Source organism: Polyergus mexicanus, unplaced genomic scaffold, assembly GCF_030449975.1.
Source record: "Polyergus mexicanus isolate NDT 795.1 unplaced genomic scaffold, iyPolMexi1.0 SCAF_5, whole genome shotgun sequence".
NCBI classification, from domain to species: domain Eukaryota; kingdom Metazoa; phylum Arthropoda; class Insecta; order Hymenoptera; family Formicidae; genus Polyergus; species Polyergus mexicanus.
This window is the reverse complement of record NW_027223325.1, coordinates 8,721,949-8,741,487: the sequence shown is the minus strand read 5'-3', so window position 1 is coordinate 8,741,487 and position 19,539 is coordinate 8,721,949. Positions and strand designations below refer to the sequence as shown.

Sequence of the window (19,539 nt, the reverse complement as noted above, 5' to 3'; positions counted from 1 at the left end):
AATGACGGGACGAAGAAATTACTTATCGCGAAGAGGGAGCCTTCAACCGCGCGCGAAAAAAATATCGATGTTATTAAAGTAAAATTCTGCGGGGGGGGGGGGGGGGGGGGGAATTCTCGTATACGAGAAAAATCTCGGAGAAACGTGCGAAGGAATGCTCGCGACTCGTAATCTCTTCCTGTGTATTTCGCGAAGACCAACACTGTGAAAGAGCAGAGTGAAAAATCTCCGTCGCGATCGTACGTCACCGTGGGACGACTACAACGCCTCGGTAATGCGGCGGTTGAATTTCGCGAAGTAAACACGGCTGATACGGGTTTCCACGGGATGCAGAAATCTACGTCCGCGAGTACGTTTCGTGGTAAATCTGTCGTATGCATAATGAAAGCGCACGCTATACCTTTTCTTTCGCCGGAGTTCCCCTCTTTTTTCTTTGTCTCGGACAGACTACTGATCTCTGAAAAATGATCCCTCGCGTTTCACGTACTAATACGAAAATGCGTTCCTTACGGACGCGTTTTTCGTGTATTTGTCGGCTGAATGTTTTAATCCGGCTTGAAAATAAAATTTAAATTTTTAAACGTATCAATTTGTCATCGCAAAGTTGTCGATTGATCGCAACCACTATTTTATTGATCACCACTCGTCGATGTCACCAATCATTTGCTGCCTGAATACAGATATAATCGATAATAAGCGAGAGAATCTATATTTAATTTTCGTTACACATAATTGTGTATATATAATTTCATATATATAATTAAATAATAATTACATATTCAAGTCTCATACATTTAATAATACGTAAAGACGATAATAACGAAAAACTATAATAATAAACTTCGACTTTTCAATCTTATTAAAGTGAAATGATTAAATTGAGATTTCTTATTCTCCAATAAGAGAGAGAATCTGGTCTTACAATATATCTCTTAAAAATAATTTATTATTCAAACTATTAATCGTTCATTAGTAATATTAGTTTTAATCTTTCTCCATAATATTAACTAAAAAATTCAATAATAATTTTAAATAAACTTTTCACCAAGAGTCAGATGAACATATTTAAATCAAGACTTATTGCTCGCGTAAGCAGTGAGTGAAAATCGATACTGGGTGTCTTAGCAAAATCACATCAAATTTATATATATATATATATATATATATAATTCTATTCGGAATATGGATTCTCTTCTCTTGTCTAAAGCACGATAAGGACATGTCGGAGGAGGAAAGGAGGGAGACTAGTCTGTCTAGCACTAAGGCCGATTTTCCGCGCGTGTCGATGTCGACAATGAGCCATAGAAATCACGTGACGCACCTGGGACAAGAAATGTTGGACGATAGTATTGAACACGCGACGCGGAATGACATTTCCTCGGCGCATACGAAATACGCTTCCCGGGAAAGAGAAGCCCGGCCATCATCCCCGCAACGATTTCTCTCACCAGCAAGGAGTCGCGGTGGCAGCTCCTCCCAAACGACGAAATGTTGTCCCGCGAGTCCGCAAGCCCGACGCCTGAATTATGGACGAGGAGAACCGTATATTAATGTTGCCGCGCGTAAACAAAATAGGGCAAACAAACGAGAGTACGGAAGCGTGAGAAGAGGGGCGGGGGGGCTTTGCTTTTCCTCAGAAGATGCACGAGAAGTCGCGAGAATTTCGAGTACCTGCTGCACGGAAGCGTCAGACGAGGATCATCTTTATGGCATTTTAAGCGCGTTCATTATTCGACAGAAATCTCTCTCTCTCCCCCCCCCCCCTCCTTGGAAACAATGTCTTTTAAATAATTATAATTACACGGACTTACGCAAAGGAAATCGAAAAATATTGAGGATAAAAAAATATGATAAGATGCTCTGTATCGGTAGAAAAATATTTTCTCGTTACGGAAATGACACACGCACATAGCGCACGTGTGACAAATATTTATTTTATCGATTTTGTTAAACTTGTCGAAAGAATTTAAAAAATTTACTTTTTATTATAAAACAATCTTTCCCTCCTTTTTTTTCGAAATTATTATTATATAATATCTCGAATGACATATTTAAAAATATCAAAAATATTTCATTTTTTCTTCTTGCGCTGGATTTCCCGTTATAAGAAAAAAATCTTCCTCCATTCAATCAAATGTCTTTCTATCCAACATATGTCGATCGAAAATTAAAATTTTCCACGTCCGCAGATATTCAGAATTTCGCGGGTGCATCATGACAGTTCTCGTGCAGTAGCTGATGCAACGACGCGTCGAATACTAAGGAGAGAGAGAGAGAGAGAGAGAAAGAGAGGAAGAAGGAGGATAAAAGCCCCGTACTGTGTCTTCTCCTTTAGCATTCCGCGTCTTCGTCTTCGGGACGAAGATAATGACGGTATGACATCGCCATTAAATGTCCTGCACTTCTCGCAAATTCTCGAAACGTCATCGGCCCTAAAAACGATCGCGTACCGTGTTTACACGTTTGTAATTTCTCTTCTCGGTCACCGGATCTATCCTCCCATTCATTATTCGACGGGATCTTTAAGGACTAAGAAATAAATGAAAGGATTCAATATTAAGATAATATATAGAAATAATTTTAAGCCTTTAACGCGCATACATATCGAGCTTTTTACACTGTTATTCCACGGGGGAAGGATACCATCGTAAAAGTATAAGTTCGAACAATACTAACGAACAAAGTTGTTACTTTGCAACGAAAGCAACGACGAGCCGTAGCTCATTATCGATATTACTTGGTCGGGAATGTCCTTCCGCCCGACGTGGCCGGAATTGATGAACAAAGCTACGGTCGCTATCGCGACTAAACTCGATACGTCGCCCATCCGTTTCCTATTCCGTCATCTACTTTGAATCATTGACCTACTACAAAACGCCACGACGTTTCCGTCCGCCGTTTTCATTTCGAAACAATATTGAAAAATCTTCAGAGCTCAACGTACAGTGGTCCTCAAAATTGTTTGCTCACAGAAGCTGTACATACTGTTGACAGTTAAAATTTTTCCTTACGCGTTTTATCCTCGTGAATAGAAAATTAGTTTAAATATATTTTTTTTTTAACGTTAAAATATTTAATATTAATATTATAAATATTATTAAAAATATTAATATTATTAAAATATTTAATATATTTTTAATATAATTTTTCGATTGTAATTTCAAATATTATATAATAAAGATTATATTATATAACAAATATTTTATAGTAAATAAATAAATATATACACGTTTTCTCGCGTAATAATCAGTACGATGCCCGGCGAGAAATCTTGGTGAAACCAAGCAGGAGTTCACGTCACGGTTGGTTCTGCGCACGTGAACAAGATCCCAAGCTCCGGTTGACGCGATAATTAAATTTTCACCCAGCGTAGAAGAAAGATGGAAAGAGACGGTTGCGCGCGAACCGTGATATATCCATAAGAGACGGTTCGAAATTAGAAAGAACGTTACGCGAAAAAGCTCACGCGTACTCATCACTGATAAAACCACGAAGATACACGTTAGCCGAACATGCGTTAACCAGCTGGGTAAACTTACCTCTGCTAACCGGACAAACGCATGCACGGGATATATCTTTACGCATGCTGTAAACAACAATTTTTACTTTTTGAAAAATTCAATAACAAAACGCGAAAATCGTGAAGGAAGATAACTCCGTATATTATATAAATTAATTATATTAATAAATTATTATAGTTTATATTAATTTATTAATTAATTATATATATTATAGTTTATATTAATTAATTAAATATTAATAAAGTCGCTGCTTACACACCGATCTCACGTATATCAATTAATCCATCTCTTTTTTTTCCCCGATCATGATCCCGGGGGACTCGTATCACGCATATTAAGAGGAAAATGGCTCAAGGCAGGACAAATTAGATTTTCAGGATCAAAGAAAAAGCCAATGGCGGCTTCGTATTACGCCACTGACCCTGTGTACTGTATTTACAGAGATTCGATGAACGGAGACGAGAGAGAGAGAGAGAGGCGAAACAAGAATATATTTCGCCTCCCCATCCTTATTACTGGCGGTAATAATTTTTGCGGTTAGCCCGGAACGATCCGGACACGAGGGAAAATCATTAGCGTGTGTATACAACACCCGCTATACTCGCCGAGTGTAACGACGTCGACGAGATAATTAAATTCCTATTAGGCAAGATCCATCCACTATTGGGCGTCCTATTACAGAGAGAAAAAAAAATTTTTTTTTCGAGACCGTCTCTCGTCGGCCATTCTTCCAAGACGTACGAATAAAAATTATCGGGATTCGCCGCATAAATAACGTTGGAAAATTTCTCGACCAACGACTAAGACTATCAAAATTACATCATCAAACATACGCAGTTAGTCTTTTAACTGCGTAATTATTATCTTCCTATACATCGCTCAATTTTACAGACCGAAACGGAGAAAATTCAAGAATTACGACGAAATAATATTTCCCCACGCTTTCTGTCAAATTCCACACAATCTCCTCAAATATTGTTTCCTCGATTTTATCCAATAATTTCAATTACACCGTTTATCGCCCGTGAATATTAATGCGAGGGGAGGGGAAAGAAAGAGGGGAAAAAAAAAAAATCTCGGATACTTAAACATTTACACCTTAACGGAATATATTTCGCTTAGCGCGCTTCCTTCTTTAAAACTGAGTAAAGAGCCGGCCAAATAATTTCTACGCCCGTCCAAAGCATCTTAAAATTTTATTATGGCAATAAACTAAACCCCTCGTGGAGAGCCTCTGAAAAATATAAGATAGCGGAGAGCTCCGCGCTAAGGTTAACGTTATTACACAGGATGTCGCGTAATACGCGAGAAGCTCCCGCTCGTTGAACGGGGATACTCGAGGGCCGGATATGAAAAAGGATGTTTGATGGGAGGAAAAGTGAACAATTTGAACGCCCTAAATAAATTCGCGTGTCTTGAACATTTGCCGCGAAACGAAGAATATTTATTATCATTTTTTTTGGGGGGGGGAGGAAGGGGGGGAATTTTTCTAAAATTTTAGAGACGATATATATAAGAGAATTTAATCGATGTTAATAATTTTTATCGAGTACCTAGCGATATTTTCTACTAGATGCAGCCAGCAGCACTCGTCGCGTATCGTGCCATGGTTTTGTATACAAATGTATAAGAGCGATAGAGAAGGAAAGCCGACTAATATCGGCAGACGTACCGATGAAGCTATGGTGTTTTTTTTTTTTTTTTTTTTTTCCAATGCCTCTCAATGACGAACGTGCTTTTAGCGATCTCTTCGCGTATATACAGGATGTACCGAAACATGATGATACGAAAATTTCTTCGAAGCAAGAAAGGCAAAATTTCTTTTAATTTGCCACCGCTTTAGAGTGCGCTAATTTTTTTTACGCATTAATATAATATAATTTAATCATAATTTAAATTATATTATATAAATATTATATTATAATTAATAAAATATAATTTTACACATTGTATAATAATATAATATTCTAAATAATAGAATAAAAAAATTATATAAATTAATTAATATTCAATTCAATTACATGTATCGTATAAAACATTGAAAAATTTCTTACGATATAATTAAAACACTGCTCTTATCGAGAGAGAGAGAGAGAGAGAGAGAGAGAGAGAGAGAGAGAGAGAGAGAGAACCACTATAAACAATAGACATATTTTATATTATGTACGATATTCTCCAGCAATTCCTCCGACTTTATCTTTTTATCCATACATCCTGTATATCGAGAGTCTCGAGTATCGTTCGCGGATTAACGGCAAACCAATGAAAATCCGCGCAACGGAGGAACAATCCCCTTAGCCGACAGAAGGATGGCTGTGGCGTACAGTTACAGACGAGATGAGATGAGATGAGATGAGATGAGAACGAAGAGGGACGCGGAAGGCGCGCGCTCCCGTTCAATTCTCGAGAGTCCCTCTGCTGCTGCCGTGACACGAATCGCGCGCCCCGTCGTCGTTTCACCGCACGATCTCCTCCCCCCCCCAGCCCCCACCCCCCTCTCATCGTGTCGGGAAAATATATCGGAAATATTAGCATATCGCGTGCGCTTTCACCGAGGTTATCAGCGATAGTCGCGGATACGGCATATGATTACGTCGCGAGCGAGCCGCGAACCCGTTTAGGGCTTATATATTACGGAGGGGGGAGGAGGAGGGGGTGAAATTTCGAAAGGTGGATAGGTCACACAGATTTCGGTAGACAAAAATGACGATACGGACGATTTACGACGTTTCCATGAAAAAGGGACTTGAGATAGAATCGACGTGTGAGACGGGAATTGCCTTATTGGCTTATTCCTGAAATTTCCTGAAAAGGGGGAAAAACCCTAACTAAAAGCTTACGCACGCTGATGACATATGCTCTGCTGGCTGAACGCGCGAATTGGCGAATTTGCAATAACGTATGGAGGATCGCGATATCCCACACAGCAAACATTAATAAACATCACTTTTCCACGTGATTAGCTACCTACTAATCCTTATTTACATTTGCGATACGCGATAAATAAGTTCTTATTCAAGAAATTTAATTCAAAAATTTTTTTGACACCAAGACACTTTTCGATGTGATAAGAATTCTTATAAATGTGTAATGTAAAAATCTAACTTGAAATAAAATTATATTCTCTAAATAATTTAATAGCGCTGTTCCCATTATCTGAATTATTAAATCTAATTATAATAGAATCACGAATTCTTGCGAGTATTAATATTGAATTAAATTGATTATACGAATACACGTTATCTTGATCTGTTGTACGTTTATAAACCTTATTGTGAGGCAAATTATTCCGAAACATATCCACGCGCATATTAATTGTCATAGAAATTGCGTAAAAGCTGGGTGTTACAGTAATATAAAAATATTTCCCTTTGTTTTATATCCGTTATCAAAAATTATACTTTTAATTATTAATTGAAAAGATTTTCATTGATTTAATTAAATATATCGCGAAAACGGTCGACATTTCATGAAAACGCATATGTGATTGAAAGATCAAATATTTATCTTGCAAATATAAATTTCTCGCTTCAGCACATAACGCGTTGGGGAGGGGCGAGGGGGAAAAAAAATGCGCGCCATTATATTAGCGCTCTCATTCTCGACCGGTGGAGCCGAATTTCTGCGGCGTAAGACCTTTTTAAGCGACGTCTGGAACGCAAACGCGGAAAGAAGGAGGTTCCTTACGCGATTAATATGCCAGATTGGAGAGAGAGAGAGAGAGAGAGGATCGAGTTGCGCGCTGTTATCGGCAAAAAGTTCTGGAGGACACTGAGTGGAGGCCACTTGGTAACAGGAGGATTAAGGGGGAGAGTGCCCGCGCTCTCTCGCAGAGTCGTTCGAGTCAGCAAAACGAAAACGAGCCCCGCGCGTTAAACACGTACTTGTACTGCTGCCATTGCTGTAGTACGTACAATGCATCGCGTTCGCATAAATATTAGAACGCAACGCAACGCAACGCAACGCAACGCGCCGCGCCGCCCGTTCCCGTACTCATTTTCTCGCTTAATTATCGAGGATCTCACGGTTTCTCCCCTCCGTCTCCGACTGCATTCTCACCCCCTCTTTCTATCTTTCTCACGGGGGCGAAGAAGGGAGAGAAGGGCTGAGAACCGCGAACGTCCGAGAGCCAATTTTCTTTAAGGGTAAATACGAACAGCGCACTCTCTCTCTCTCTCTCTCTTTCTTTTTTTCTTCGATGGAGCGAAGATTGCTTGGCTTCGTTGAATCAGCACCGGCTTTAAAGGCGATCGAAACGAGGGGATGAAGGAGCGCGAAAAATTAAGGGGCGCGAAATGCCGCTTATACTAATTTAACCGTCTACAGAGATTCTTTTGTAAACTTTGAATATATATGTATAATGTATTTTAGGACGAACTGCAGTATAATTTCTCTAAACATTCTCGAAATGCAAATAATAATTATAATAAAAAAGATTCTATTTAATAAATAAATTATATTATAAATAATTATTTAATAAATAAATAATTTATTTATTAAATAAATTATTAAATAAATTATTTATTAAATAAATTATATTTAATAAATTAATTAATTAATTAAAATATAATTAAAAATAAATATAAATATAAGTATAATTAAAAATAAATAAATTAAAAAATACCGTACTCTACACAATACAGAAGTGACTTTTATATTGGGTAACAAGCAGATATGTGTAATATAAAAAGAAAAAAAAAACTGGATATCAGCTTGTAAACCGCAGCGGACCTTAAAAAATTAATGTTAAATAGTATATAATTTTTAAATTAAATTTCTTATATAATAAATATTAAATTTGAATTTGAAAGGAGATAGTGAAAAATTCCATTTGGGATACCGATTTTCTCCAAATCGGGCACCGCTCTTGCGCCCAATACTCTTGTATTCGTACTCGTGAATATCTACCTCGTGTAGCTTTTCAATCTCCATCGTTCACAATCTTACCGAGATACTTATTCCCGACTAACGTTTTTATCGTCGAACCGCGATTATGAGGGAATTTCAACGCTACCTGGTTTTACAGAATGTTTCCCCGACTATACAAATATAATACGTTGATTCGCGTATATTGAAGACTTGTTTCAAGACGCTTTCGGAAACGAGTTAAGGACGATTGAAGAAAGAAACTTTAAATCTACAAAACTATATTAAATGACCATTCGATCCATAAGATACGCGAATTAAATTATGGCGCATGAATACGTAACAAGAAATTAATTCACAAAATTTTCATAAAAGAGCGAGACTAGAGAGGGAAAGGAAAAAATCATAAATTTTAGATAAAGACTCGTTGGAGCGATCCTTAGGATTAGGACTCGCAGATTATCGAGCTGCGTGTTCCGTTATCACAATCAGGGCACGAATTATTCGGGAATTTAAAAAAAAAAAAAAAAAAACAGCCTATACATCGAAGGGGCCGGCATGACATAAAGAGGGGAAGAGCACGTGCGCGATATTTCCAACCTAATGCGAGTAATGCATGCAGGAATGTGTGGAGAAAAAAGAGAGAGAGAGAGAGGGAGAGAGAGAGAGAGAGAGAGAAGTTGAACAACGCATCAACAAAAGTTAAATATTTAAAATGCGGAAAGTTTTTATTGCGCGTCCGACTAAAACGGTTTAATGGGAAATCGATCGTCGCCCCCTTCCCCCCCCCCCCAGCCCCTTCTCGCCCGGCACAGATTCTCGCGAGTCTATCCAACCTCTCTGTCGAATCATCCATCGAGCTCAATTAATAACGGGATCCGCTTCGAGAAAAATCACGCTGTCAAAAAATAACAAATGTATATTTTCATCCGATTCTTCTTTTTCCGTAAGCGAATCGAAAATCTGTACAAAATTTTGCAGCGCGCGCGCGCGCGCGCGCGCGACATTCGAGTAATGTCAATTCGTACACGTCGATTTACGGAATCGTAAAACAACTCGGGGAGAGGGGGGGGGGGGGGGGCGGGGGGCTCGTCGCGATGTTGGGTAACGATGTGAAAAATATTTATTTCGTTTTCAACGGGTAAATATTATGACGGATATATCGCGCAAAAATTGTGAGAGTCTCAATGGAATTGAAATCGACGTGGTTTTTTTTTTTTCTTTCTTTCCTTCATTTTCTTTTACAGATATGGAAAAACTTATCGATATATTGTCGCGCTTTTAATATCGCAAACAAAACATAGGAATTATTATACTTGTCCCCAATCTATACTCATTGAAAATATATCGCTTTTAAAGTTCTGAACGCGCGAAGAGATGTTCGCAAACTGTTTCGAAAAAATTTCACAAGATATAAATTAATTGCGTAATCTTTTTTCCACGCGCACGCGTTGTATTCGCGATTTATATATCTCTCACCTTCAATTTTGAATATATGATTTGAACAATAAAATATTTAATTATTAACATTTTATTAATTATACGTATTCTTAAGCTTCTTTTTTTAATTAAGACTTAACACGTGTGTGTGTGAATGCTAATAGTTTTTTTGTTAATAAATAATTATCTCTCTCTCTCTCTTTCTTTTGAGTAAATAAAATTGGTAAAAATGCATAAAAGATTAATCAGGTATGTTGTAGAAGAGATTGTTCTGAGTAGTCCCCCGCAAAAATCATTAGTTTAGGAGATATAAGAAATTAAAGTCTGACAATTTTAATGCCTTTTCTTAAGTAAATTTAAATTAATAAAAATGTATTGTATGGGGATAAATGTATTAGTCAAAACAACCTACATTTCTACCAACAGAAGTGGTAGAAAATTAAATTGTCTTTCAAATGAGATCAAAATAATTGTTGTACGTTCCATAGATTTTCATATAACCAGTTTCAAACGTACAAAAAGTGCTTTACTTTCCGTAAAGCGATTAGATCGGTCATTACTCGATGCCGAAAGTGTATTGGAGCAAGGGGGGGGGGACACATTTTGAGAACAGTTAGTTTTTTCACGTCTTATTCATTTTCTACTATTACGTGCTATTTTGGTTTAAAAAAATTTATTTTATTTTCATAAAAGAAAGATTTTTATTTTTATCGTTTTTTCAAGAAATTTATTAAATTTCATTTTCTTTTCACCTTTCGCTCTTCCTTGGCATCCAAGATTTTTGAGCGATAATTTCTTAAGGAAGTATTTTTCGACCCATGTTTATAGGAGATTTTTTGTCGAGAATTAAATTTCCTATAAGATCTCAGAGTCTGGCTGGAACGTTCGGGGCCACCCCGTACGTGTATGTGTATTATAAAAATATATCTACACAGATTCTGACATAATATGCTATATAAAAACGATCGCATATCTTATGCAAAAAGTCGCAAGTGAATCGGGTCCGTACCTTGTCAGCCGCGAGTCGCGCGACGAGAGCCTCCTTGAGCGGTCCCAGCCAATGGTGGGCCCCGACGAAACGCTTGTTGAGCAGTTTCGTGTGCGGGGCTGCCTGGGCATAGACCGCCTCCAGCTCGAGCACCACCATATCTTAGCACCCCTAAAAAGCCTCTCCCCTCCACGCCTTTCCCACCTCTATCTCCCGGAGATTATTAGCCGGTTAGCGGTGGCCGAACCGCAACGCACTGACATTTATCACGCACTCGGCACAAATCTCCCTTCGTATTCTCGTGCACATGCGGCACAGTCGTTACTTATCGCACGTGGAAGCGCATCACTCGCCCGCGATTAAGAGAATTCGACTGTCAAACGTCCAACGGCATCGTCTTCCTTCCAGAAACCCCCACCACCATCGTGTATCCCTCCCCTTCCGATCCACCAGATTAACGTTTGGGGGAAAGAAAAAAAAAAAAAAAAAAAAAAAATTTGAAAATGAAAATATCACATCCTCACCAGAGATATCGGTGATGCGCCACGTGTTCTCGCGAACTCACCGGCGACGATGATTTCCTGGACCACGCGCGACAAACGCGACGCGACGTGTCGTTGCCCCCGAGATATACACTAGGGGGAGAGGTGGGGAGGGGTACGCTTTCAAAAATTCCTCCGAAACTTTTTCTCGGTACTTGTGTGTAAAAAGGTCCGACAGAATAACCGACGTAATTCTCGTCGAGCGATCTCGGTTGCGGAAACGATCTCTCTTATCCCGTCGCGCGAATCACTGGCGTTCGTTTGACGATACGGGAGCTCAGCTGTTCGATCGGGGAGAGAAAGAAAGAGATAGAGAGAGAGAGAGAGAGAGAGAGAGAGAGAGAGAGAGAGAAATGCGAAGAAACCGAGGAGAGGGAGAACTGAAGGAGAAAACAAGCGAATAACGTAACAGCCGGGGATAGAGGAACGCGAACGAAACCCGGCGTAATACGGTAAACCGCGCGCGCTCCGACCAACGGCTGCCGCGTAGAAAGGCAGTTGAGAACTGACTGCTGCCTCCTCTCTCGACGAGCCTCCTCGCGGCTCCCATGGCCCGAGCTTTGAGTGACGCGAGGCGACGCGAGGCGACGCGAGGCGGAACGAGGCGAGGCGACGCGACGCGCCGCGCGGTCGGTGTGACGCGTACATCCCTCTCTCGCTCTCTCTCTCTCTCTTTCGCTCGCTCTCTTCGCTTCTTTTCTGCTCTCCCTGCCCCCTCCGTCCTTCTCTCTCTTTCTCACAGTTCACTGCTCTCCTTTTCTCCCTCCTTCTCCATCATACGCACTCTTTGACCGTCATCTGGTCCCTCTCCCTCCCTCTCTCTCTCTCACGTTCCGCAGTCTATGTCTATCTCTCGACGTTCTCCGCGCTTCCCCTGTCGTATATACGTGTGTATGTATGGTATACTGCACACGGTGTATGCGCACAGAGTAACGTAAAAGCTCTATTCGTTCGCAGGATCCGCCGAGAATACGGACCTGTCGCCCTCAGCTTCTTCACCCTCGCGGCACCTACCCCGCACTCTTGTCGAGCTATACTCTTTACCGAGGAGCGACGACAAAGCCTAGAGCTTCGACAATGTCCGTTTCACCGACTTCCTCCTCTTTTTCTCGCACGTAGTCGCTCAGGATGCGTCTCAAGGTTCCTAATGATGGCGAATGAAGGAGAGCTTCTTCCCTTTTCCCTTAGCCGTAAAATTTTTTGCAAAGTTTTCAATGAATCGTGCGAAATCATTATAATTTATATGTGTCATTTTCATATCACTTTAATCGCGAGGACAATATTTCCGCAACATTCACAACATTTGATAAAATATCCCTAGATATTATTTACGTTTGCAATTGCATCGAGTTAACGTTTCAGCAATATGCCATTTAAAACTTTTCGAGAAAACAGAGAAAAATACTCGATTTTTCATGATTTTTTAAATACTTGTCTTTCATTAAAAAACCTTTTCATCTTCTATCTTTAGCATTCTGTTTCTATTTCCCCGATTTTTCATCGCATATACCATACATATTCAAATAATTGATGCTGAATCTTGCATCTGATGAAACTGGATAAAGTTCATATTTTAAACAGCATACTTTGATTAATAAATTTAATTTCATTACAAAATGAAAAAGGACGAAATAAGATATTAAAGAATGTGCTTATTTAATACAATCAATATAAAATTATATATATTTTATCATCGTTATATTATTATTAAATCAAAAATTATAAAGCTCCGACTTTGTCGCAAGAAAGATATTTATTAAATTTATCAAATTAATTTATAAATTTAATTTTATTAAATTTATTAAATTTATTAAATTGTTGAAAATATATTTTAGAATAAGATACATTTTTTCAAAAAATACTATTAAATGTTTAACGCAATAACAGCTGAAGATTACAATAATAAAGCAAGATATATATATTTATTTATTTAAAAAAAAAAAAAAAGTACATAACCCAATGATGGCTACGTTTATATATCATGGAATTTAATAATATCCATAATTCTAAAAATGATCAATCACAGTCATTCTATTCTTCAGTGGAATAGCGTGTGAGAGAGAGAGTTAAAAAAAAAAGGAAAAAAAAGGATGATTGCAATGATTCAGTTTCGGGTACTAAAATAGTTTCGCGTATCCCGACGAGATTTTCAATATTGACAGACGTGCCTCGAGACGCGCACTTATGCCAGGACTCTTTTTTTTTTTCACCCTTCGTCGAGACGCGCTCTCGTTTTCTCCCGCTACTCTCGTTCCGCCCCAAGTGCCATTGAGGAGCGCGCGCGTAAGGGAGGGGGACAACGTCGTCCCGGTACTTGCAACGAGGGTGAGACAAAGGAGCGACCGTCCACGAGAGCTTCACGAGAGATTCAAAAGAAGACGACTAACCCCCTTTTCTCGCGCTCCTCTCTTCCTCCCCCCCACCCCACTTACCTGTCTATATCGCTGGAAGGGGTGACGGCGGTATCGTCGAGTGGGTTTCATACGCCAAAGATCGGTAATTCGTTCGGCAGGTGAAAATATTAACGACCATCATCGATCGCGGTCCCGCCTCGCGTCTTTCACCGTCTCACCAGCCAAGTTTTTTTTCCGATTTTTTTTTTTTTTTTTTAATTACGATAATTATCGCTTTACGAGAGTAGCGCGAGAAATGCGCGTTAAACAGAGATTGATGAATGATCTTTCCCCGATATACAGATATTTATTCGTACTCGATGGAAAAATTATTCGACACGCGAAGAATTAGATTCCTGTCTCTCAGCGCCAATAATAAGAAAGCTCGAATAAATGAGCGATATTGTATATCTATATTATATACGAGATCAATTTTATAAAATTTGCGCCGACGATTATACATAATTCTTTCAATTGCTCGTGTCATAATTTCAATAATGCGACGTATCGATCGTAACACTTGCCTCGTCAAGGACAGAGAGATGCAAAATGACAGTAGGGCACAGGAGGAAGTGAAACGCGAATAGCATCGCTCTGGTTCTCTCTCTCTCTCTCTCTCGTTGTCGGCCATATCCAACGGTCTATTGTCTCTCGAGGAGTCTTCCCCTTTCCCTCATACGCGTGGCCTCATATACACCGATATGACAAGCAACACGGGGGGATGGTGGACAGAGATGCAGCCCGCCACATGTGAGCGAGAGCGATGACGTTATGAACGATGACGGCGAGTGTAAAAATTAGAAAAGAGAACAAAAATGAATGACGGATGAAAAGAGAGAAGGGAAAACGATGTATGAGAATAGATGCAAGAATACATAAATAACGGAGCGAAAGAGAAGTATTATAGTTTCAATATATAACCTTTTCACTCGAAAAAAATTACACAAATATTAAAAAAAGGAAAAAGAGAGAGAGAGAGAGAGAGAGAGAGAGAGAGAGAGAGAGAGAGAGAGAGAGCAAATAATATAACGTATAAAATTAAAAAGAGTTGCTCGAGTTTTCTCTATTTTTTTCCGTTAATAAACTTTCTTTCTTGTATAGCGAAATAAAATCTTGACTATTACAAATTAAGGTGTCTGAAAGAGGAGTACGGAAAGCTCTTACGCGCGCACGTACCCAAGGAAAAATACTTGTGTACAGAAAAAGAGGAGGATAACTTTGCGCGTTTCTCTTCTCTTCAGTCTGATTTTTTTTTTTTCCTTTCTTTCTAAACGTAGTTCTTAATACGGCGAATAATATCGACGCGCAGCGAGAAAATCCGCAAGTTTCTCGCAATTTCCCGGCACTCCTTTCCCCCGGTGTGTTACTCCGACTGTTTTCAATTTCCCTTACCCCCTTTTCCCGGGACTTGTAGCGACCCCGGTAAAAAAAAAAAAAAAAAAAAACTTCGGGGTATCGACGACAGTTGGCGTGCATAGAGTTGCAATGCCGGCGAAAAGGAAAAAAAAAGGGGGGGGATGAGATGAGACAAGACGAAACATAATGAAGAGGGAGAGAGGGAGAGAGAGAGAGAGAATATATGGTATGTATACATATATTTGGCAATATATATTCGAATGGACAATACATTTGACGTTTGTCAGAGAGAAGAAAAGATAAAATTCTACGAAATTTTATCGTATATTTTTATCTGATTCGAGCCTCGTAAAATAATTAAGATTAGGATTGATTAAGATCAATTGGGATTAAATAAGTTTAATATTAGTACGAAATTATATCGTATATTTTTGTCCAGCGTTTCACAAAATTGTCATAAAGATTCTCGATGATACGGAGAGGAGGAGTCCGCGATTATTGTCACTTTTAGATTAAACAGCGACGCAATTAAAATATGTCGTTTCCTCTCTATCGATATAACTATCAACGATCTCTCGATCGTGAAAGTTGCCGAAAGTTGAGAACCGTCGCCATTCCAAGGGATGGATGGAACACACGCTAGTTCGCGTGTTATATACCGAGAGCTCTTTGTTTCTCCCCTTCCCCCCCCCTCTCTCTCTCTCTCTTTCTCAGTCGACCTCTCCCCGTCACGCATCCTTCTCTCGACTATACAAGCTTTCAACCCTCACGTGAGCCGCCGCCATCCCCCCCCCTCTCTCTCTCTCTCTCTCTCTCTGGAGAGTCTCTCTTATTATAATAAAAAATTTCCACGTGAGCGCGAGAGACGCTTGCGTATATAAATATACTCGGCGACCGCGTTCAACTTGAAGAGAGTGCCCGACCGCATCTCTACCTATCTAGCTACCTGTGCACATGCACCTGTGGTGTTGGCGTAATAAACGTCCTAGGGCTGGAAAACACAGCAGGGGGTTTTAATCGCGCTCAGAGAAAGGGATCGAGACATAAAACGGCCGACCGATATTCGTCCCCCGTCGGTGCTTTCCACCACCATTTCTCGTTCGCCGATGACGTTATTAACGTTAAGCGTGCACAAAGTTCATCGTATTTAACGAGGGAACGAGTTTATTAAAGAATTTTTTTTTCTTTCTTTCAAATAGCCTAATATCAGCCAAATTATTTATATATTTATGCGCAATGAAAATTTATATTATATGCGAGCAGTTTCCCCCCTCCCCCCTCCCCTCCCCCCATAGAGTGAGAAATAAATTTTAACCAACATAATTATCTTCTATAAAGAATTTTATATGTATATAAAATTTGGAAAAATATCGCTCGATTGAAAATTTGAAAGATGTTAAATGTAACACATATTTGCGATTTAATTATTAAAAGAGCTTCTCGTCTCCTCTCTAATCGATTCTTATAATCTTTCATTCTCGATTAGCGACGAAACGTTTAAGATTACGACAAGAAAGATATATCCCGCGAAAGGAGAAAAAAAAAAATAAAAAAGAAGAAATTTATGCGAAATGAAAATTTTTTTTGATATAAGAAAGGGCAGTTCGTTAAGTCATCGTGTTGTAATTCTTTTCGTTTTAGCTAGCCTGAATGTCTGAAAGGAAATCTGCCTTCCTAGATTTGACAAGTTTCAACTCTCAGATTCTTTGCCACCGAAGGAGAGGCAGACGAGGACACGCGAGAAAAGGGGTTGCGACCGAAGAAGGGGACGGTTGAAGTGACAGTAAAGAGGCTGCCTGCGACTCTCCGCGGTTGATTCGAAATTTTTTTTTTCCGATTATAACTTGGCGCACGATGTGGATTCCTGTACGGATTCCTGTAACGTGTTATGTGACGGTAAACGCAGTCGTGTTATCGATCCGCCGGACATTTTATTAACCGGGCTTTTGCCGACGAGCGAAATCCGTCTCGAACACGGGAGGCGGCAATTAAATTATCATTAATAATAAATGACATTTTATTCGGACTGAAAAATTTTTATATCACGTTTACGGGGATTTTTATGAAAAATATCGAGTTACATAATCTCTCCTGTACATATGTACAAAATCAAATAAAAATGACAAGCCAAAAAAAAAAAAAAATCATAAAATTACAAACTTTTCAAGAGATCAACAATATTTATAAATGGTACATCAATTATTTATTTCGATTAAAATTAATATCTCTCTTTTTCCTCATCGATACCGGTAAATTTTTTCTTTTCCCTACAATCGTGCCTCTTAAAAATTTCACATAATATTTGAATTCGTTGTCGATTATTTTCAATGCGAGAGAACTGTTGAATAAAAATCCGGATAACGCGGGAGGATACGAGAGCTGAGAAGCTACAGCTAAACTTAGCTGTAATCACGATTCTAATACATATATATTTATATCGAGAATATGTACGATTCGGCCCTACCTACTTTTAAATTTGCACGGCTATTTGACTCGATGAGTCATCGGTCGATTTATCGCACGTGAAAGGCGCCGCAACGCGGTGATAAGTTTCAATAAGCTTCAACCTTGACCCTCCTTCATTCGTTCCCGTCTGTCATCGCGACGACACGGGGGATGCTGGCGAAGAAGTTACGCGATTCCAGCTAGAATCATCTGACGTTGAAATGCAAACAATACGCGTACGAGCCGAGTCTTTCTTCTTGTAATAATGTAACGGGAACAAAAATCGCTTCTTACGTAATAATGCGATTTAATTTTTTTTCTTTCTTTCTTCCCCGAAAAGAAATGCTTAAGTTAAATGATAGAATATCCTTTAACAGTCTAAAATAAGATTATTTAAATATTTCGAGACGAAACCTCAATGAGATCTCCATATATACAATCGCTAATTATTACGACAATTTAATATGTATCATCGTTAACATTGCACGAAACGAAGGGAATTAATATCTCTTTGAAACGAGCACCGGCCACCGGGTTTTCCACCTTCGTAAGAGTGAAAGATAATGAGGTTAAGACTAGCGCACGTGTACGCGTGTGTACGCGCAGCTAAAATAGCATAATGTCAAGAACATCCCAGGGCTTGTGGTTTCCACAATCCATGTACGAAGCGCAGTAGCGGCTCAATATAGTCAACAAAAAGACTGTCCGTAATGAGGCTTTACTACGGTTCTGCTACTCTCACTCGATTATTTATAGAAAACAGTTTACGAGGAGCGGGGGGGGGGGGGGGGGGGGCGGAAGGGACTTTCCGTATACCGTTGCTCTCTTTACTCTTTCTCGTACAATAACAAAGATATAGATATGAAAAGTTTTTTTTTTTTTTGTATTTCATCATCGCGATTACAGTATCATCCCTTCCGAGGACACCCGGCGTCTCGGCAGTAGAGACTCTTCGACCCCCTACTCCCCCCCCCCCCGCACCATTGTTCTCGGCTTTCACGTCGACGAGCTTGACGTGCGAAACGCGCACGAAATTTTCAAGACGACGACGACGACGACGACGACGACGAGCGCATCGAGACAGGTGTCGGAAAAATGAAAAGGGTCACAATAACTTGTCTGACTCGGCAAGAATTACCGCGTGCAACCCGCGGTAATGCAATTCATCGACGATCCTCGAATGCGTAAAGGAAGGGGAGGGGAGAGAGGCGGGACTACAAAAGGTAAACGATGTTAGTTTATAATAGAAATGCTTAGAAGGACAACGATAAGATTTGGCACTTGCGACATTGGAAAATTTTAACTTAAATTTATATAAAAAAAACTAGTAACATTAATACAAACCTATTACACGTATGATGCTGTCATTGATTAATTTGGAGAAAAAAAAAAGAAGAAGAAAAAGAAGAAGAAGAAGAAGAAGAAGAAGAAGAAGAAGAAGAAGAAGAAGAAGAAGAAGAAGAAGTTCTGTGGACGAAAAATAAACGCGTTTCAAGAATCTGATTATAATCGCGATGGGGTACAGATTACAATGGTATTTCAAAGGAAAAAAAAAAAAAAAAAAAAAAAAAAAAAAAAAAAAAAGAGAGAGAGAGAGAGAGAGAGAGAGAGAGAACTATATACCCGAGTCGCTGATAAATCGGGAATGGCGCGAGGGAACGGGATTGGCATCCCTCAATGGCTCCTCCTGGCACATCTACGTCAGAGTGAATCATTCAGCGTGAAAAATGACGGCGGGGGAACGGCGAAACGAAGATGCGATGGAAAAGGAGCCAGGCGAGCTTTACCGTAGCCGAGGTACGCGGCCGGTTAACGTTATGTAAGAATGCCAAAAATATCGTCGAATGAGTGACAGGCACTTGGCATATTCGGCCATATTCGTTGTTAGACAATTCGAGGCAAACGAAACGATTATTCGCTAAGGTAGTGGAGTCTCCCCCTCCCCTCCCCCTTCCCCCCGCTGTCTAGCCAAATATGTTATTTGTCAC

General features: G+C 39.5%; 1 protein-coding gene across 4 annotated transcripts in view; it reads right to left on the bottom strand.

The window, feature by feature from the left end:
- The window catches only part of Pum (pumilio), an 85,521-nt gene that overhangs the window by 36,806 nt on the left and 29,176 nt on the right, over positions 1 to 19,539 (bottom strand). The gene's annotated exons all lie outside the window — the stretch shown is intronic.